We start from the raw sequence: 22,557 nt of genomic DNA on the forward strand, positions 1-22,557 counted from the left end.
AAATATATAACAAATAAATGTTATCAAAGGCAAGATAAGTTACTTTTCTACCTAACTGGATATATTTTTTGTGTTTTTATTTAGTGTAACATGTTTATTCAGCTCGAAAAACATGCAGTGTTTACCGATGTATTGGAAAATTCAAAATGGCAGCCGACTCTCTCTCGGAGAGGGTACGTTTGGGAAAAGGTATTATAAATAATAAACTAGACAAAATACTGTTAGAAAACAACCGAATATATGTCAACTTATGTCACGGTAACATATATTGAGCGAATTTCTAACAGTATTTTGTCTAGTTTATTATTTATAATACCTTTTCCCAAACGTACCCTCTCCGAGAGAGAGTCGGCTGCCATTTTGAATTTTCCAATACATCGGTAAACACTGCATGTTTTTCGAGCTGAATAAACATGTTACACTGAATAAAAACACAAAAAATATATCCAGTTAGGTAGAAAAGTAACTTATCTTGCCTTTGATAACATTTATTTGTTCTATATTTGTTTTTTTACAACTTTTTCGAATCTATGTGTACAGTAATATAAACTCGTTTTTTTTTTTTACAGTAAGTCAAATTTAATAACCAACCAAATTTTTATAATTAAATTAAAATTTAAACTTCATTCATAGAAGGAAGGCACATAATAGTGAACAATGTCCATGCCTTCCCATGTTAAAAATGGTTTCTATATAGTAACATTTAGAAATTTGTTCATAACAATGGGAGGAGGCGTTAATATTTTGTTCTTTACATTGTTTTCTCATTTTGCCTACCAATCATCGACTATTTTCAACTGTTTATGAAAACTTTCAAGTGGCATGTTGTACACTAACGACGAACTGATACAATCTGGGTTTGTTTTAAAAGCAAAATTAATCTTTTCTTGTCTTACAATTTTTAATCAATTACAAGAAAACATTTGAGAAAAATATACGCGGAAATTTCCCGGAGTTTATGTAATAATTTTAAAATTTACAAAGAACAAAAAAAAAATCTAATTAAATATATATAAAATATAAAAGAAATTTAGAACAGAATCGGTAATTGGATTGGAATCGGGAAAAATTTTGGAATCGTCCTATCACTAATTTTAATGGATGATGTCATCATTTTATGATATCAACCAGTGTGCTTGGCAATAAACATGATCCACAGCATCTTAATATATAGAGCAATGTCCGGAGGGGGAGGGGGTTGCCAAGTAATTTGAACTATTATTACAACGACCCATGAATAAAGTTATAATATGACTTTGATTTGTATTGTGGCAAAAGGTATTTTTAAAGATAAATTATTTATGTCGGTTGGTTGGTCGTTTTACAGCATATCAACCCTTTTCAGGTTATTTAATGCCGAATCCAGTTATTTTGAATAAAAATTTTCTAATAGAATATTTTTTTTTTCAAGTCGTCGGTTTCTATTTAAGTCATAGTTGGGACCCTAACAGGTACTACCACTCTGGGTCAGAGTGGACTTAGGAGCAATGGCAATTAAAGGGTGGCTTCACACTCCCTAAAGCCCGCAAGCTGGGGCCCTCACCATCGGATATAGTTTAAGGTCATATCCAGGACCAAAATAGTTATGCAAGAAATAAATATTGGGAATGTTAACGTAGGAATGTTAAAACAACGGAGATGATTTCAGTGATGGCACCAGGTGATTTTAATGCTATGCGAGTTAATGATGTAATGATATAGCTTGGTAATACACGTAATCAGTTTAGAGTTTGGAGAAAAACTGGAAAAGTCGCACAAGTTAACATGAAAGATTGTTACATTCTAGACACTTTAGGCACCAGTTTTTATATAGGGTGTCCAAAAAGTCACTGAAGGGTTTTGAACTTGTACAGAATAGTTACCCATTGGAAACTCTTCTGAAATTAAACATGGTTTTCAGTTCAAAAATGAAATTTAAAAAAGAAAAGTTTTTTTTTTTTTTTAACGGGGATATAAACACAATCTAAGACGGAAAAAAAAAAAAAAAAAAAAAAATGCAAAATTTAAACAAATTTTATTTATAATGTCTTTTAAATGTTGCCTATTTTCAGCTTCGCATATTTGTGCTCTTTCCAAAATATTATTCATGAAAGATTGCAGAATCCCAGGATTGCAATTTAACTGTTTTTGTGGGGATAAGTTAAAGAAAGAGTCTATGTTAAACCCCAAACCCTGCAAGAATTAAAGGAAAACATCAGGAACGACATCAGGGAGTTAAATTGCAATCCGGAGATTCTGCAATATGTCATAAATAAATGTTTTGGAAAGAGCACAAATATGTGAAGTCGAAAATGGGCAACATTTAAAAGACATTATTTTTCATAAATAAAAATCGTTTGAATTTTGCATCTTTTTAAAAACATTTACCAATGTCATAGATTGTGTCAAAATTACAGAAAGATATCATCAAGAATAAAGAATCTATTTAAGTTCAAAACCCGTCAGTGATTTTTTGGACACATTATATTTGTGACTTTTGATACTAATTTTTGTGACGAGGACATCACTTGTTAAAATTGTGTGTGATAACATATTGTATCTCAATACTCGATAACGACTGTCACAATAACAAAAATAGCGTATGGTAGCAAGAAAGACAGATGGAATATTAAATTAAATATTTATTAAAGAAACGTAATGAAATAAAAAGTCCTCTTGTTGATAAGAAAGTTCCGAGAAGTTTAGATTAGAATTAACTAGAATCATCTCTTGTTGATAAAAAAGTTCCGAGAAGGAAAATAAAGTCCTGGAACATCAAGATTAGTTAGATTAGATTAATTAGAATTATCTCTTGTTAATAAAAAGTTCTGAGAAGAAAAGTAGCAAAGTTCTGTTGTTAGAATGTTTTGCTGCCGACTAGAGTGAATAGCTTCTGCTGCTATGAAAAAGAGAGGGCGGAGGCTTTCACGTTAGTTGCTGACACTGCTGTTAGAAGGAAATGGGCAAAGACATCCGTGTCAGCTGCTACTGTTAGGAAAGAGAGAGAGAGAGAGAGAGAGAGAGAGAGAGAGAGAGAGAGAGAGAGAAATCCATGCGATACATTTGGATGAACTTCACCAATTGCTGCCTGAACTGATGTTGTGAGTGTTTATATATCACGGGCATGGACGTAGTTGTGAGCATATTCTCAAGTGTAAACAATACGGAACTTTTGCTGCTGGGTATGTCTTGAGGGTGTGTTTAACCATGCCATAGGAAATGTTGGTTTTCCTAACTCCGCACTTGTTTTGTTTCTATTTGAACCGGGTGTGTCTGTGAGAGAAATTAACTTAAGTTTGTCACTTCTAATCCTTTTATAGATATTTTATCACAGATTTCCGTATCTGATCTAATTTTTCTGACCTCCTCTCTTTTAGTGTGGCTATTTTCTTGGGCAATGTGCTTTGCCCGATAATTCTTGGCTATAATGAACTGTATATTGTGGTGGAAGGATGGGTACGAAAAACAGTTTTTAACAACTTAATGTGCTGTTAGCAGTTGATTGGATATCCAAGTGAAACACAGGTCAGTGTCATTGTTGGTATCGTTGGCTGCTCCTGGTGTTTGTATATCTTCGTGCCTGCTGATGCCAATTGTGCTTTGTTTATGTTGTTATAGACTCGAAGATCTTGAATTTCATAATACAACAATATCATCTCTGCGTTTTGGAAGCTGGGAGAAACGCGACTTTAGCATAAAGTAGAAAATTACAACTTGCAGCTCCGATGGGAAATCAAGAATAAAGTGATATGAAATATATAACATTGTGTTGTTTGTTTTACTTCAGAGGGAGATGAACTTAAACAATGAAAAGAGACAAAGACTTGCTTTGACTGTGTGCTATACAAACTGAATGTTAATCAACTGTTTTATTATGTATGAAACACCCACATATACATGCATACATATAATAGAATATTTAAACCACTAGACATTGACCATTATATATCAACGTTAAAAAAAAAATTTTCTTTTTTAAGTTTCATTCTTTAATTTTTGAACTGAAAGCCATGTTTAATTTCGGAAGAGTTTCCGATGGGTAGCTATTCTGTACAAGTCCTGGAGATGAAAACGAATTTTCGGTGGGTAGCCAATATCTGACTAAAATTTTGCAGGTAAAGAGCAAAGATCTTTCTCATGTAGGCACAAAAAAATTATGTGCGGGAATTCTAAAAGATTCAATATTTTTATGGAGCAATACTGGTTTCTGATTGGTTGCTAGCAGAAAATGAATCCATTTAATTGGTCATTTTCTATTGCCAGTGTCCGAGTAGAATCTCCCAATTTTCTTTAAATCATAATCAAATATATATATATAAAAAATATTACAACATTGATATTTTTTTTCATATTAAACAAATACTATTTACAATAAGTGAACTAATACATGTAATTTTCTGTACTATCGACCCCCCCCCCACAAAGTATTAACATTTTTAACATGGGGAGTAAAGAGTGTTTTGTAACTATTTTGTACTTTCACCTAACAACTCAATAAACAAAGATACTACAAAACTTGAAAATACTATTAAAAAATAGCACGGTAACTTCTCTGCATAAACGAAAAAAAAAAAAAAAAAAAAAAAGGCCATGGCATTTTAACGCCAAATGTTTCTCATCAGAAGAGAAGCGTAAAGACACATAATACAGAAGAAAATTTTTAAAAGATAATATTGCCTTTATGGAAAGAGGATCAAAGGAAAAACATGAAAACGCATGAGTTGCTTCTTATTGAAATACCATTATTTTACTTATATGCCAGTATATTTCTCTCTCTCTCTCATTATATATATATATATATATATATATATATATATATAAAGTAAAAGATGGTCACACACTTTTTGAAGACACTTATTTTTAAAGTAAAATTTAAATGGGAATTTGAAAACTTTGAAGTGTCGAATATAATGATAAAATCATTTTTATTTACTGATTTTTTTTTTTGTAAGTCCGATATTTTGCTAATACATAGCCTCATCAGGTCGAAAGTCCGGTTTGTGAATTTTTTTTCTTTTTCTTCATTTTGGTGTTATGGCGAAGAGAAGAGGTGAACATTGAAGATAGTTTCAATCCTACCCAAAGCAGGCCAATGGGCAAAAAAGTGGTGAGATAACAAGTATAGAAGGCAGTAATTATCGGGAATACAGTTACAAGACTTAGCATTCCTATTCCGTCGCAGTTAATCATCCGAAGAAGGCCAAAGGATGATTTGGCTGAAATATGGTGAAACAACAGCTATGAAGATGAGGAAAAGAATGAATATGCAAATTATCTTTTCTTGAATATTATTAGCTACTTTGTGAAAATAAATTTGTGTAGAGGAGGTGATTAACCTAGTAATTTTTTTGTGAAATGATTCTTCCAGCAACAAATAGTCACCGTCATACAGCAAATCCAAGAATATGAGATTATAATGAAAGATTTACTTACTCTTTGACCAGTCACCAGATTCTAAGATTATCTGAAATAGCAAAAAAAAAAAAAAAAAAAAAAAAAAAATCAATGGTGGTTTTTGACAATTGTAAAATTAAAAAAATAAATTAAATAATTAAGAAAATTCATAAACTGAATTTTTAAACGCAAAAAAAGGCTTTCTTCAAGCAAAGTTCCCCAACGGTTGCTGATGCCCATATACCAAATCTGTGTCTGTAAGACATCATTAATCGATCGTTTCTCCCCGACATGATTGCATACTAAAAATAAAAAAAATCAGGCTTTCTTCAAGCAAAGTCCCCCTTTATTTTCGATACCTTTGTATGTATGCCAGCAGCATTCACCCTAGGCAGGTTGAACTGATTTCCTCTGAAAGATAAAGTTTCAATGGAATATCAAATTCACAAGCTGTCTCCAGTTGCATGTACATCCCAAACAAAAGGAGATGACATATGGTTTTAGCAGTTCTTGCATGGAGGTGTTTACATCTTCCTTCATACAGTGCCTGGTATTCCCAAATGCTCACCCATCTAGTACTGACCAGGCTCAACGTTGCTTAACTTCGATGATCTAACGAGAACCAGTGTGTTAATGTGATTATGCTGTATCCTATTTTTGTTATGCTGATAAACTTATTTCCTATTTTTTGTTATAGACCCCCCCCACACACACACTTCCTAAAACGTTGGAGGGGGACGTCGATAGTATCACTACTAAACATGCATTTTCAGGAATAACATAAGACAGGACTGCCGATTGGTCGCTGCCAAACCTTTCACTGGAAGACAGTTTTATTTTTGGCGGGATTTTGAATTCTAAAAAACAAGTTGCCGGAAGACATTGAAGCGTTGACAACTAAAAAAAATGGGTTTCGTTGACGACATATTCGATTATGAACCTTCTTGAGTTGGTGGAAATTAACCACCTAAAATTATTCCACTCAATGGAAATTGCAAAACCGATAATTAATTATCGCACGGTGTTTTTTTTATTTTTTATTTTTTTTATTCGCGTTTCTTTCTGAATTGCCCATAAGATTCGACCTTGAATGCAACTAACAAATCTTCTTGAAAGTATCAACTACTTGGCTTCTTGCCAGCAAAAATAGTCGGACCTTATTTTGCAAGACTAACCAGAATAGATGGAATTTATCTATTGAGGAAGTAAGCCCCGTTTTTTTTTTTTTTTGGTGGAGTGGGGGGGGGGGGTAGGTTATTTCTGGCACCAAGTCATCGGGTTATCTAAGATTAAATTCTCACAGCATCACAATGCATGTTTACACATTAAAAATGAAAAAGGATTAAAAAAAAATATATATATATAGTAAAAAAAATAAAATAAAATATATAATAAAAAAAATAAAAATAAAATATAGTAAAAAAAATTATAGTAAAAAAATTATAGTAAAAAAATAAAATATATATAGTAAAAAAAATTATAGTAAAAAATATAGTAAAAAACAATATAGTAAAAAAAATATAGTAAAAAAATATAAAGTAAAAAAAAATATATATATAGAAAAAAAATAAAATATATATAGTAAAATAAAATATATATAGTAAAAAAAATAAAATAAAATATATATAGTAAAATAAAATATATATAGTAAAAAAAATAAAATAAAATATATATAGTAAAATAAAATATATATAGTAAAAAAAATAAAATAAAATATATATAGTAAAAAAGTAAAAATAAAATATATATAGTAAAAAAATAATAAAATATATATAGTAAAAAAATAATAAAATATATATAGTAAAAAAATAATAAAATATATATAGTAAAAAAATAATAAAATATATATAGTAAAAATAAAATATATATAGTAAAAATAAAATATATATATAGTAAAAATAAAATATATATATAGTAAAAATAAAATATATATAGTAAAAATAAAATATATATAGTAAAAAAAATAATAAAATATATATAGTAAAAAAAAAATAGTAAAAAAATAAAAATAAAATAAATACTACAAGAGCTTTTGCTATTCGAAGAATTTTCATTCTACAATAAACTTAAATTAAAAAGGTCGGAATGTCAGAGTAAAGTTTTCAAATTACAGTATCCACAGCTAGGAACATAAAATTATCTGATAACTATCTCTGCTTACCGGCATAATCACGTTGACACACCAGTTTCAGTTAGATCAATGAAGTTAAGCAACGTTGAACCAGGTCAGTAACAGATGGGTGACCATTTGGGAATACTAAGCACTATAATGTCAGAGGACACTAAAACTTCCAGCAGCTGCTGTATTTGACCTGGCTTCTAGCTATCTCCACTATCCTATCTCTGGATCAGACCAGTTGAGACAAGAATTGGGTGATCCACCTTTCTTGACTGTTCTGCTGCTGGATCAGACTGGTTAGGACAAGAGAGTGAGGCTGGCTCTGTGCAAACAAGCCTCACTTTAAACAAATTCCCAACACGAGTCATTCATCATCTCCTGATCAGATGTACTTCAGCATTCCGACAGACAAACCACTTTTTTTTTTTTTAGATGCTCAACTCAGCTTCAATCTATGCCCTCTCACCCATTCTCTTAAAATATTCACAACAAGCACTCATCTAGCTACGACCGCTGTAAAAAAAAATTCTCTTACTCTATATTCCCTGAAACTACTCGTATGTAGAACACAATGGGGTGGGGGAAGCTCCATCCCACTTGACTATAACATGATGGTTTCCAAATCAAATAAAAACTTTAATTTTTAAAAATTTTGTTATTAAAAGTGAAAATAAAGACTAATTATGTTATTTTTATTTTTTTTATAATTTTGTTCATTTTTATTGTATAGTTTTTCAATGACATCCTTTTCTATTTCATTTCAATAAATCGCTCCACAATAGAAATACTGAAGAACAAGAAAAGCGAAGAAGCTGATTTGCCTTGTCACCGCTTCCGATAGCAGTCATGCTGGAAGTTTGGAAGTATGTTAGCTGACTATAACCGACATGTTTGTCAGTTGGTTGATCAATTCATTTCCTTATCTCGACCTCCTGATCTGGTCGAGGCAGCAACCTACTTTAAACATATCAAACTCAAGACAGTCGTGAAGAGCTTTAGGAGGTCCAGACAACTTCTTGCTGAGCTATACTCTTAAGTAATCTATTTCTAATTTCCACCAGTAAAAATCACTACAATGTTGTATCACCGACCACTTATCCTCGAGTGGCCTTTTTGCCTTGATAATAAGTAAACCCTTAAAAAAAAAAAAAAAAAAAAAAAGCCCTAATAATTTTCTCATGATTTTTTCCCAAACCCGCACATCACCATAATGAGGTCACTTGTATAACATTTGCTGACAGGTGTGATAAGATTTCATCAGACATGTTTTTTCATTTCATTTTTACACGCGCACACACACAATCTACTGGAAAGAAGTTGAGTACCTACTAATTACTGTTCTCAACCTGACATGATACTTCCTCTACAAGGAAACCCTGACCAAATGCAGTAGAACCCCAGGATACGGCACTAACCTGTTCCAGGGTTTGTTAAATCGCCATATGGCAGAGCCTAAGCAAAGTTTTATACAGTACATATTAAAAATTAGTAACAAAATACAGTACATAATATAAATGTATATGATCAAATAACAAATAACGCCGTAAGGCGGAGCAAATACCATAACCATGGGCTGAAAAAACATTGTATTCCATATTGTAACCTTACAAAATCGTATCCCGGGGTTCTATTGTAGTCAAAACCAGCAGAATGAAAAATATATTGAATCAACAAATCTATATATCTATAAAAGTGAAAATGAATTTTTCTTTTTTTAATTCATTTTTTTTTTTTTTTTTTTTTTAAAAAGGAATTTAATGCTACAGGTACATCCGCTAATGTTTTGATAAAGTTCATATTTTTCTGAATAGAACAAAAAATTAGTTTTTTGGGGAAAAAAAAAAAAAAGAAAAAAAAAACAAAAAAAAACAATAACACACAAAATGAATTTAACATTTCTATCAAAATAATGTCCATTGTATTATAAATGTAGAACTGACTCAAATGAGATAAATTAATAAGTACTAATAATTTATTTTTTCTACAAAGGAGGCCTCTTGAGAATAAGGCTTAATGAGTGTACGGTAGTCAATGGGACAATATCATAGTAATCGTTAGTAGTGGAAATTTGGTAAACCAAGAACTTGTTGACGTTGGATTTGGTTGGTTGGTTGGTTGTTTTTGTTTTACGGCATATCAACCCTTTCCGGGTTATTTAATGCCGAATCCAAAGATTTTGAAGAAAAATTTTTTTAATAGAATATATTTGTTGTTTTCACGTTGGTTTCTATTTAACCCATAGTTGGGACCCTAACAAGTACTACCACTCCAGGTCAGAGTGGACCTGGAAGCAATGGTAATTAAAGGGTGGCTCCACACTCCCCAAAGCCCACAAGCTGCGGCCTCACCACTGGATATAGTTTAAGGTCATATCCAGGATCCCCATTGAGGGACTTTTACCCTCTGCAGGGGGGCAGTCGGCGTATTCTAATGCCTCACCGACAGGGCCGCGTTGGATTTGGAGATAACCATATTGTAGTCAGTTGAAAAGCAGGGAAACGGAACAGAGTTCCACAGGCGTGCAGCTCTAAAACAGCTTTGTTCATGGAATCTATGTTTAAGTTTAGGCACAGATAAAGTGGGGGAAATTATTGACAGTGGTTTCAACTAAACGAGTATTTTTTGTGAAAGTTTGGCAAGGGGAAGCATACATTGGAACTCAGACGAACACTCCCCATGAAAATAATATTGTGCTACATAGTTCAATACTAATAATAAAATCACATCGAAAGAGACAATCTTCAATTTCTTCCTTGAGTCCAGTACCTTTTGACAGATAATGTGCTTTTGTTTGTTTTTTTCCTTGTCCTGTTTCTTTTGAATGTTCCCTTCTTTGTTTTTTACATAACGTTTCGCCGACTTTCTTCAGTGAAAAACTGTTGCGCATCAAAATTACTAAGAGTTCCTCTCTCACACCATTACAACACTGGTCATATATTATTATTCAAAAACAGAGCTACATCAACCAGAGGTCACTCATATTCTTGTCCAGGGTTGCCAGAATGGCCTTTTTTAAAGCAGTCTAGCCTTCAAAAATTGTATTTGACCTTTTCCAAAGAGTAATATATGAACTAAAGGAAGGAACGAGCAGAAAATTATATACAAAGTGCTTTCAATAAATTTCCAGACTTTTGTACAGACATTTAAAATCGTCGTAGACTTCCGAAAATTCAGTATGTTATTGCTATACATCTTATGAGACCCTAATCAATTTTTAAGATTTCAGGCTCAAATGAAAAAACTACAGCAGGAATTGGAATACACCCTACTAAAGCCAGAGTGTCACAGCTAGCTGGACGTCTTAAACTTGGAAAAAAAAAAAAGACAAATGTACGGAATGCTTCAAACTGTTTTTGGATCATCTTCCATGAATCGAGCATCAGTTTTTGAATGGCATAAAAGATTCAAGGAAGGCAGGAAGTTTGTGAGGGATGAGAGGTGTAGGAGGAAGTCAAAACACCAGAGTTGATTGGCCAAATAAAGAATTTCATGGATAAGGAACCGTCGTGTGTCTTTAGAGACAATAAGTGCACAGTTTGATATCAGTGTGGGTACTGTACACACAATTATTTGTGAGGAACTGAAGATGTGTAAGGTCTTAAGGGTGCTCAGAGAAGATTACAAAAGAAAGACGTTGTCATGGCAGCGGAGATGGTTGAGCTGATCAATTCAGATCCCGCAGGTTTTAATGCTCTGGTAACCTGCGATGAAAGCTGCTATGACCAAGAGAGAATTTCCAGTGGAAGCATGTTGGCTCTCCCAGACCCAGAAAAGCCACACAAGAGACTTCACAAGCTTGTCTCTGCTCTATCACTATTTTCATGGTAAGTGCTCATCTGAATTCCAATCTACGGTCACTCTAAACGCAGATTCCATGAACAAAGCTTCTTTCCTACAACTGCCTGCATGTGGAACACTGTTCCAATGGCCTGCTTCCCTGCTGACTACAATATTGTAGCCTTCAAGTTCTTGTTGAACCATCTCCTTAAATGATCAAATTCTACCTAACTTACCTCACTGAAGATTACTACACTAGCACCTTACATTCATTAACCCTTATCCTCGAGTGGCCTTTGGCCTTGAAAAGTGATGACTCCCTTGTAAAAGAGTCAGGCATCGATGCAATACGATGATATATAGAAGTGAGGATTGAAGACATGCGTTGAATGGAAAGAGATAAGATATAAATGTGTAATGCTAGTTTTAAAGTGCTTAGATCTGATGACTTCAGTGGAAGGTTAAATCAAAACCGTATAGGAAGATACATGTAACGTAGAACAGGAGAATTGGATCGTATGGTGAAAGAATAGAAGAGAGTTGACGGGTCAATAGATGTAGAACATCTGCAATAGTATGGGGAAAACAGAAAACATGGAAATGATAAGGATGGATTTTAGAAAGAGGTATAAATAAAGACCTTAAAGACCTGGCGAAAGTTAGGTTAGTTTGAAAATCAATTTCTGAAAGTCATGCAACACATCCCAAATTTTAAATTAGATGAAAAAAATTATAAAAAAAAACATAATACATCCACCATCAACCGTGCTAATAAAATAAGATTTGTTATTTATTACAAAAAAACTGACAACATCTAACTACAAAGCCAATAACACTTCTCCGGACCAAAACACAGTTGAAAGAACCAACGCCAACATATGCCTTATGTGAGAATGTATCTCGGGCAACAATACTAAACTAATAGTTACATTGGCTTCACTACCACAACACTTTCTCAATAGCTCACCTTGCATATCTCCAACTCCAGCTTAATTTTTCAACACCTGAACAAACATCACTGCCCCCTTCTCCATGTAGACACATTTTAATCAAAACTACAAAAATAATACACAAGACTAATTTAATAAAGACGGATTTTTTTAATCAGACATCCCACAATCGATATTGTTAATTACGAAAATAACCACAAAATCTGAAAGTGTCTTGCATAGTAATTAATATTAGCTGTCAATAATAAAAAATGATTTGGAATTTTGCATGCACATCTTGCGTATGTCATCTAATCACCCATACATACATTTAAAAACTCATTATCGTACCATTCAATGACCTCAGCAACTGTGAACATACCAAGACTAACTCTGAATCCATCAATCATCTTCAGGCAATCAAAAGTATTCAAAGAATAGAACAAAAAACGCACAGATCTTACATACAATTCGACCAAAATACTATGGATCAACGGACCAACTGAAAAAGTCTAAAACAATGTGCTGTTCAATAACGTTTGCATATATATAATTTACTATAATAATTACACTAGTGTTTCATCCTTTTGGGAATCATCAGTGCAGGGTGTCACGATTAACATCAGTCGATAGATTCAAACCCGGCGACAGAAGCCATCTCTGGCTTCATTAGCAAGGACCCAATCCATTCGGCTACCAAGAAATGTTAAATTTAAACAATTAATTTTTAAAATGCTTTTTAACATTTGTCAAAGTGATCTAATCATTATATGACGATCTGCGCACAAGAGCTAAATTGACTGACTTTTATTTCAACTGAAAGTTCTCAACGATAAGTAACTCGTTTCTTAGAGGTGCTGACATAATTATTTACCATAATAATTATTAAATACCTACGGACACTAGTGTTTCATCCTTTCGGGAATCATCAGTGCAGGGTCTCACGATTAGCACCAGTCGATAGATTCGAACCCGGCGACATACACGTAGAGCTCTTATAAGGAAATCGCTGACTTCCACTAACTTTTAAAGCATTGCTCATGGATTAAAAACAATTCAAGCTCTCAGGCACTTGACAATGTTTACATTGAGATTTCTTTTGCATACAGCTGATGATACAATAGGGGTTAGAAGCATTTGTTTATCTAAGCATACTGAAAAACTGTGATACAGCAAAACCACACACACACACACACAATGACAATTAAAACCCAAATCGTCTCTCTGTAATTGATATTACTTGAATATAAATAACCATTAATTGTAACTTGAAACCAACCAAACATTTATTAGGGTCATTGGTTAATGTAAATAATAATTAATCCTACTGGTGGATTTATAAATTGGTAGGTAACCGACTTGTTAAATGAAGCATAAAGATATTTTGGTATATCTGCTATTTTGTCATTTAATCCCACATTCTATAAGTGATGTTCTTGATAAAGGGGAAAGAATTGCTGTTTTCTAGATAGGTTGCTGTTTTTGAATATGTTGCATGTGAAGATTTTCAATCATCACATAACATTCACAATCATTAAACTATTACTCTATTCACATCATTAACCCTTACCTTTAGCGTTTTTTTTTTTTTTTTTGTTTTTGGCCTTGATAAGTGGTAAGTGATTATTTATATTAAAAACAAGCTGGAACAAAATACCAGAACAGATTTATTTATGAGTCATTACTTTCCCAGGAAAGTTTCAAACTAAGCTCGCATCTGTTTTCATAAATATGAAAAAAAAAAAAAAAAATGTTTTGTCTAAGTTGAAATCCAGGGTGAACCGTTTTGACTCTGAATGGGCGAATGTTTAAATTTCTATTTTGGAGATAAAAACTGATGAAATATGAAAGATAAATCATATAGATATATATATATAAAAAAACAACACGTTTTGTTTTGAATATGAGAAGTGAGATCACCTCCCGTGTTAATGAAAACCTGTGAACATCTCTGCCATTGAACTGTTTGAAGTAAATGGACAGATAACTTGAGGCTAGGAGAAGGCAAACACATTGGAATTGTGTGTCCGGCCATCGCCTACGCAAATACAAGGCCATTCCACCAAAGCCACGTGACCTGCTGAGGTCGAAGAACAAAGTACAACAGTTAGTTGATAGATCACTTTTACAAGGGTGGCAATTTTATTTTCATTTTCAAAGAAATTGCCGAGAGATTTATATAACTGGTCCAAAATTGACTTTTTTTTGGGGGGAAAAGAAATTTTACATTTGGACACATGCAATTTATTTCTTTCCAGGGAAAATACTGTATAGATATACTTTTTATCAATTTAAATATCCATCAGTTTAAATTTTTTTTTTTTATATATATATAATACAGCTGACACCTATAAGGTGTCATGACATATACACCAAGCAATTTCTCAGGTAGGTTAGTATCAAGACCGTCTTAAAAGACAAGATGGCCGGTGGGCAAAAATAATTTAATCTGCTGACGTCATCACGGATAGTCCCTTAATATTTGGTTGTTTGACACCGGTAGATATCGTAACATCTTGAAGTCAGTGTAATATTTCTTTTTTTTATTAAAATGCCTTCACGGTGCATCGTTCCAAATTGCCGAGAAAATTATCGTAAAGGACCCAAAGTGACCGTATTTTCATTTCCGAAAGGTAAAGAATTATATTGCTTATGGGTTAATGCAGTAAAAAGAAAAGATTTTACACCATCTCCATTCAGCAAAGTAAGTTTTAACGTGCCCCCCCCTGTATTTAACACGATGTAACTATAATTTAATTCAATATTATCATCCTAAGTTTTTTACCATTCAAAAGAAGAAGCTTCAAATAAATTGCTAATATTAAAAAAAAATTTTTTACAGCATACAAAACTAATGAAAATGCGAGACAACATCGACTCTTTAAAACACGTTCTTTTGAAGAGACGATTTTTTTAAGCTGTTGACACACATGTTTTAAAAATCTAGCAAAAATTAATTTTCCTGAAATTTTTCAATATTAAAAATAATTTCTGCCGGCTGATAAAATTTTTAAACTTTTTTTTAAAGCTAGAAAGATAAAATTTAAAAATACTTATTTTTATATATATATATATATATATATATATATATATATATATATATGAAACTAAACTAAAAAAAACAAAACGCGCGTTCACTCGTCATTAACGTATTTTAAAAAACTGAGAATATGGATATAAAAAAAATGATTTTGCATGTTATTTTTGTTATATGGTGAAATAATCTTAAATAAGAAACATGATTTTTTCTTTAGGTTAATTATTTTTTTACTGTGCAATACTTCATGAATTTCTTTAAGTTTTAAAAAAATAACTCCACCTTCGAGAATTCCTTTAAAATTACCACTTTTATAGGTTTTCGGGTGTGCTGAAAACGAAAATAACATTTAAAATTAAGGCAAACGAGTATTTTCTAAGATATCTTTAAAAACAAAAAAAACTACTTGTTTCCTGGAATTTTAAAGGATTTTCCGAGGGTAAATAGTGGCCACAAAGTAGATGGTCAGTTTATGTTAAATTATTATAGAAAAGTGATCCCCCCATTCTTTTAACCAACATTTCTTGGAAACTACTCGTTTGCCTTAATTTTAAATGTTATTTTCGTTACAGCGACCTCAAAAATCTATAAAATTAGGAATTATAAAGGAATTTTCCAAGGTGAAGTAGAATAAAAACACGAAAAATATATCCAGTTTGGTAGAAAAGTAACTTATCTTGCTTTTGATAACATTTATTTGTTATATATTTGTTTTTTGACAACTTTTTCGAATCTATGTGTACAGTAATACAAACCCAATTCTTCATATTTACCAAAAACTGTTTATGACTATTTTAGTCAACAACAACAAAAAAAGTTCATTAATAATTATTTTTCTATCTTATCGTTTTTTTTGTCATGTAATTTTTTAAAAGTCAAACGTATGGTACGGTTTTCTTTTAAATTATTTCTTTAGGTATGTGAACAACAAATTGAAAAAATGCTCATATGGAGTTCTTCGAATTCCTTCATAAATAATTTTTGTCGCAAGGAGAATGACAACATTAATAAAAAAAATTTCAGAAAAATTCACACTTTTAATTAAATTCCACAACGGATTTTTATAATGTCTGATGTATTTAATATTTGAAATATTTATGCATTAGTAACTTTGTTATTTGTTTGATTTTAATTTTAACATCGTTTGTTCTTCAGTTAAACTAATTTATTGTTTGTTCTTCAGTTAAACTAATTCATCGTTCGTTTTTCAGTTTTGATTTAAAAAAATATTGTTCATATGATTTAAAAAAATATTTCGATTAAAAAAAAATATTCATTTCGATTTAAAAAAAAAATTCATTTCGATTTAAAAAAAAATTCATTTCGATTTAAAAAAAAATTCATTTCGATTTTAATTTAATATTGTTTTTGATTTTGAAAAAATATTGTGGTTCATTTGCATTTAAAAATATTGTGGTTCATTTTGATTAAAAAATATTCATTTTGATTTAAAAAATAGTTTAATTTTAATATTTGTTTGTCTTAACTCATATCAAATGTTTTGCTTGTGTTCTGCTTCAAATATTCATAATCTTACATGCATAATTTTCATTTAATTATATTAAATAAACTTCAAGTTTACTACAAATCAAATCTTATTATTATTTTTTATTATTAATATTAGATGAGTTTCAGTATAAATCATCGTGTTCTTTCTTTATTTTAATCCAATTTTGAAGTTTTGTAACGCTGTCTGTAAAAATTACTGTTCATTATTGACAGTCTAAGAGTTCCACATATCTTGCTTGTTGGGACCTTGGCGATGACGTCATTTTTTCAGTTGGCCGGCCATCTTTATAACGAAGGCCACGTTAGTATGCGTAATCGCCAAATATAGCCACTTTTGAACCAATTTTATAGAACCCTATTTTGGGAATTGAAACAGAAAATAACTATCCTCATAATAGTCGTCTATCACTTAATCATGACCATTGCACTTTATTCATTATACTTCATATTATTGCAATTTATGTAACCAGATAACGTGGAACGGCCTTCTATTTACATAGGCCACGATTTGACAAACACACAATTCTCACCAGAACTAAATTAACTTTATTTTATTTTTTAAACGAAGCGGAGAATACAAGCTTCTTTCAAGTCACTGCTTATGGCCTCTTCCCATCTCCAAGAGATATTTAAGCCTTATTGAACTTCTGTGATTTCAATAGCTATTGTTAATTTACGCTAATAAACCTAGCATTATAATTAATCAAACACTGCTCTCTTTGCTTCAGTGACTTAAGAAAGCCCCCCTCCCCACCATGCCCATCATATTGCTTCAACTAACATGTTTTTATGATCAAATATCAAACTGATTTAAACTGGCATGAGCCTTTCACTCGGCTTGAAATGTGAAGAAGACTAACTCTGTCTCGCAATCAACCAGGAAATGGAGCCACAATTATCTGACTGCATTAGAAAGGAACCAGGGGTCAAATTTCTTTTAAAGATTCTGCTTCTTGTTTTTGTTCCCTATGGACACTAAAAATGGCTAAGCTGATTTTTTGACATTTAACACAAATGTACTTTAGGTGCCCGAGTGTTCTTAGATAGGTTTTGTATTGGAATGCCTCCGATAAGTACTGATCATGGAAAAAAATGGAAGGGACAGTCGGATTTTGGACAAAGTAAACACCTTTATCTAGCCTAACATCACCAAACAAACAACCTCGGCATATAAAATAACCAGTAGGTTATTTTATAAAACAAATTTGTGTTTGAAACGAATGCTTTTGTTTAGAGCACATTTGAACCATGATACTTGACTTTTGCATTTTAAACTTTAATTCAAACGATTATATAATAATAATTTTCTAAAATCAACAATAAGTTCTCTACATATGCAATGTAGCTTACAACGTATCATGAACTAAATAAGTGTGGAAAGGCATATACAGCTCCCCCCTCGCGCACCATGATGGATCCCCAACTAGAGCAGGCAACTGATCTATTTGATTGGAAAATGAGTGATTTCACTGATTTTCGATGACAATAAAAGTATTGCAAATGTGAAACATTCGTTAATCCTTAAATTCCAGGTAATGCTGAATCTCCCTGCTAGTTTTGAATAAAAGTAATGAAATATTAGATATCTAAAAAAAAAAAAAAAAAAAGTCCTTTCCGACCATTTTAGTATGCGTAACACAATGGTAAAAAAAAAAATGATATAACCAAAAGAGCTTTATTATTTAAATCTGAATTTTCAATCTTTGAGGACATGCCAAGCTTTACCACCACTATGAAACTTAAAAAAAAAAAAAATTAAAAAAAAAAAAAAAAAAATACTGTCTGGATTTTTCTGATGAAGAATCTATGACGATTTGAAAATTAGTTTAATAAACAAACATGTTTATTAAAAAAATAAATAAATACAAATGCTCTCATCTAGTCTTTTCAACAGTTAAATTTTAAAGGATAAATTATGTAGATTTTAAAACTAAGTGTTATATGAAACTAATATAACTTTTTAATGATACAAACAAAAGCCATACAATGCTTAAAAAATAATACACTTAAAAACCTCAGGAGTTAATCATCGGTAATTGAGAAAAAAAAAAAAAAAAAAAGAAAATTAAATTGTAATACAAGAGCAAATACTCAGGGATATGAAAAAAAAAAAAAAAAAAAAGGAAAAGAAGGTGAATGGGGATTTGTATAAAATATAGATACAATAATATAAAATATACGTACAATTGAGATGGAGGGGGTATGGCAACGATTAAAATATATTTCCGATCAAGTCCAATGATTTGACAAATTCCTTCTGTCGATAGAGAGGAGGCTTGTAATACAAGTTGCATGAAGAAATTGAGACTGACTCCAAAATCTTTAATCATCGCAAACTGACCATCACTGGTCTTTATATGGATTCGCGCTCATTTGTGCCTATCACTAGAATAATAGGGCTTATTAAGATGTACCACCCCATCTCCGCGTGGAAGTTGTTGTTGTTCTCCTCTGGTCGAGTGGTCAGCGTTGATCGTCTTTGGCGTTGACTCGTCGACAATCGTCCACCGGTCTGCCTTCGCCGTCCGCAACGTAGGCGCCAGACAGCTCGAGTTCCTCCAATGAAGTGACCATACACTGCCCCACCCCACGTTGTGTTTCTTTAAGTGATAAGGCAGCGACGTCTCACCCCTGCAAGGAAAAGGTTAAACACACGGACGACCGGAGACGCTGGCACACTTGTAAAATAAAACAGAACACTGTCTTCTATATATAGATAATAAAAATCTTTATCCTGTTTCCAATGTTCAAAATAACTGCACAGTCAAACGAAGGGAGTGTCTAACTGGTAATATGGCGACTTGGCTGTGGTTCCGATATCAGGGCAGCTTATCTTCGGGAATGATCGGCAACGATTAGGATGGTAAATTTGTTTTCTCAATCTAACCGACCGGGAGGCTGGCTGACCAGTTTGAAAATGCGCGCAGATCCGAAAAACGGTTTGTTTAAATAAGAAAACCCTGCCTGGCAATTCCTTTCAGATGTCATTTTCTTGCCAAATTACATTACTCAGGGCTCTTATCGTACGGATCTGCTTAGGTAACCAAAACTCTCGGTATGGGGGGAATTCCCTCTTAATGTCTATTTACGTCATAACCCAGTGGCCGACATATGGCCATTACCTGTCAACACACGTCTGCTTATTGCAGCTTCTGACCGACGAATCTTTTTCCAAAATAACATTATCGCAATGGCTTCCCTACGGCCATTAATTATATCAACACGGGAACATATGTCCCAGGAAAAACGAAAAAGACCTTTTTCAAAACAGTCATTATCTATAACTTTGGCTACCTCAACATCTGTCTCGTCAAATTCCATTTCCTCGGTCATTCATCTCAATTTTCTTATCTTATTTACCCAGGATTGGCAATGACTACCGCCATCCAAATACTGTTCTGAACCTAGTCACCCAGGCAAGTAATTACCGTCTGTTAACTCTTCCAGACCAGGGTCCTACCCTAATATTGTCACAAAGACATTAGTATACAAAACCCTTAGTATTTGTTCTTTGAGCAAGCTCGAACACAAATTGAATACTCTCAAAGATATTTTAATTTGTAATGATTATCTGGAGAATTTGGTTAATTATACTATTAATAATTAAATAGAAAAATACAATTCTCCTATAATCTTGGGCCCATCCAAGTGTCTTGTTTATTTAAAACTGTCTTGGATTGGAGTTGCTGGTTAGTGTTTGGGCAGACAGATTAGGTCTGTAACAAATTGTTTCCTGTCTGTTGTGCTACGTTTGGTTTTTGGTATAAAATCTGCATTCCCCCTTGTCAGGAAGGATAGTTAGCCCTACATCACACAAAGAAATGTTATTTATGAATTCAATTGCCAGGGTGTTGCTGGCTATATGGGTTGAACATCCTTTAATTTGCAAACACGCATCAATCATCATATACCGGCAAAAATTAGACTAGGCAAGCCATGTCCTTTTCGCCCTTCTTCTGCCTTGGAATCTGCCATTGGTCAACATCTAATTGAAAATCCAGCTTGTGCCAATGCACATGAAATATCACACAGAGCTTACTCTCAAAATCATGTAAAGATTTTGGAGTCGGTCTCAATTTTTTCACACAAGCCTTCTCTCTGTCGACAGAAGGAATTTGTCAAATTATTGGAGATATATTTGAATCTTTCCCATACTGAAACATAGGTCTTTCTCAGATAAATCGGAGGACCAACATAAAGAAAAGTGGTTTACACACACACACACACACACACACACACACACACACACACATATATACATACACACACACACACACACCAGATGTTGCCCAGTCGAAGCATTGTCAGATGTATAGTTTAGTTACATGCTATTTAAGATATCAAATATTCTAACTTACGAAAAGTGACATGTTGGATTTTGGGACGCATAAAAACAGATCCCTCTTGGTCTATAAAAATCAAACGCGAAGTAACTCTCATTGCTTAAAGGGGAAATGACTCATAGCTTAAATAAGCTTACTTTCGGTTTTAAAAACAAAAGTTGTCAGCTATTTATAATTGAAAATAAATTAAATGAATCAATTCTAAATGATATTTCTAAATAGAATAATTAAAACTATTACAACCAGGGCTGGGGAGTCTGAGTTGAGGCCAATTTATGGACCAGAGAAGGTGGAGTCGGTAAAATTCACCGAGCTCCGACTCCTCAAAAATAGCATTTTTTGCGGTGGAGAAAATTAGGGAAATATTCTCCTATTGTAGCTTTAAGTCACATTTTTTCAAGGTAGGTCACTCAAAAAACGTTTAATATGACCCGCTGTTTTCTTTCTCACCCTCTTGAATAAAGGCAATCACTGGGAAACGCATAGCTCCCGTCATCCCTTGTCCGTAAGCCAAATCAAAACAATAACATACATGCGATCAGCTGTTCTCTCCTCACACAAGTCCAATTTAAGGATAGAGTCTACCCCTATGGGTCTAAAAATGCATTTTTATTACAGTGTCTAAAAAACTTCTATAAAATCTTTAAAACATTTTACGAGTACACAAAGTATTCTGAAACGGGATAAAAGTAGCAGCTATATGGATCGATCCCTCAATTTTAACTCAAGCAATTGTGACGTTACTTTTGAGGAAATTACATTTTTCTAATGTATTATGTACAGAGCAGATTATTTTTGAAATGTGTGTGTGGAGTAACTAAAGGTGATCCTCTGAAAATATCACATTTTAAGAATAAGGAAATGAAGGATCAATCCAAATTGACGCTACTTTTATGTCAGGACATAAAGAAAATTATATAAAAAATATTTCTTATTTTTTTAAAATAGGAGTCGGAGTCGGTCCTAAAAAAATTGTTGGAGTTGAAGTCGGTTTTAAAAGCAAAAGTTGCCAGCCCTGATTACAATAAGATGGAGCTGATTATCAAAATAGATTTTCTTTAATGCAATATGCAGATAAGGTTACTCACTGAATATAGATTTCTTTTGAATAAATAGTATATATAGAAATCATACTGAAATAAATGTATATAAGTCAGTTTTCAGTATGAACATTATTTTGTGAAACCATGTATCTTTTGTACATATTAATTAAATTGCAAACGAACAGACACTAATACGACTTTTATATACATACAAGATTCAATCAAGTAAGCCCGGACGGTCCACAAAGTTTTATAATTACATAGATCTAGAACACTAGCAGGGAAACCCGACTTCACCCAGGACTAAATTAGGATCAAAGAATGTTCCACACTTCCAACTTTGTGATCGAAATCCGTGAAATTGCCCATTTTTTCAAAGTTAACTATCATGGTTCACGTGTGCGTTAAACATTTGTTTTGAATGCAC

The 22,557-nt window shown here is 32.5% G+C and overlaps 1 protein-coding gene across 4 annotated transcripts in view; it reads right to left on the bottom strand.

Annotated features, from left to right (window-relative positions):
* The window catches only part of LOC145269506 (uncharacterized), a 273,423-nt gene that overhangs the window by 40,750 nt on the left and 210,116 nt on the right, over positions 1–22,557 (bottom strand). For all 4 annotated transcript variants that reach the window (XM_080125243.1, XM_080125242.1, XM_080125244.1 and 1 more), the window contains exon 2: positions 5,413–5,443. The gene's annotated coding sequence lies outside the window, so the exon portion shown is untranslated. The remainder of the gene's footprint in view (positions 1–5,412; positions 5,444–22,557) is intronic.

Source organism: Euprymna scolopes, chromosome 45 (genome assembly GCF_053919585.1).
Source record: "Euprymna scolopes isolate OS-2025 chromosome 45, ASM5391958v1, whole genome shotgun sequence".
NCBI lineage: Eukaryota > Metazoa > Mollusca > Cephalopoda > Sepiida > Sepiolidae > Euprymna > Euprymna scolopes.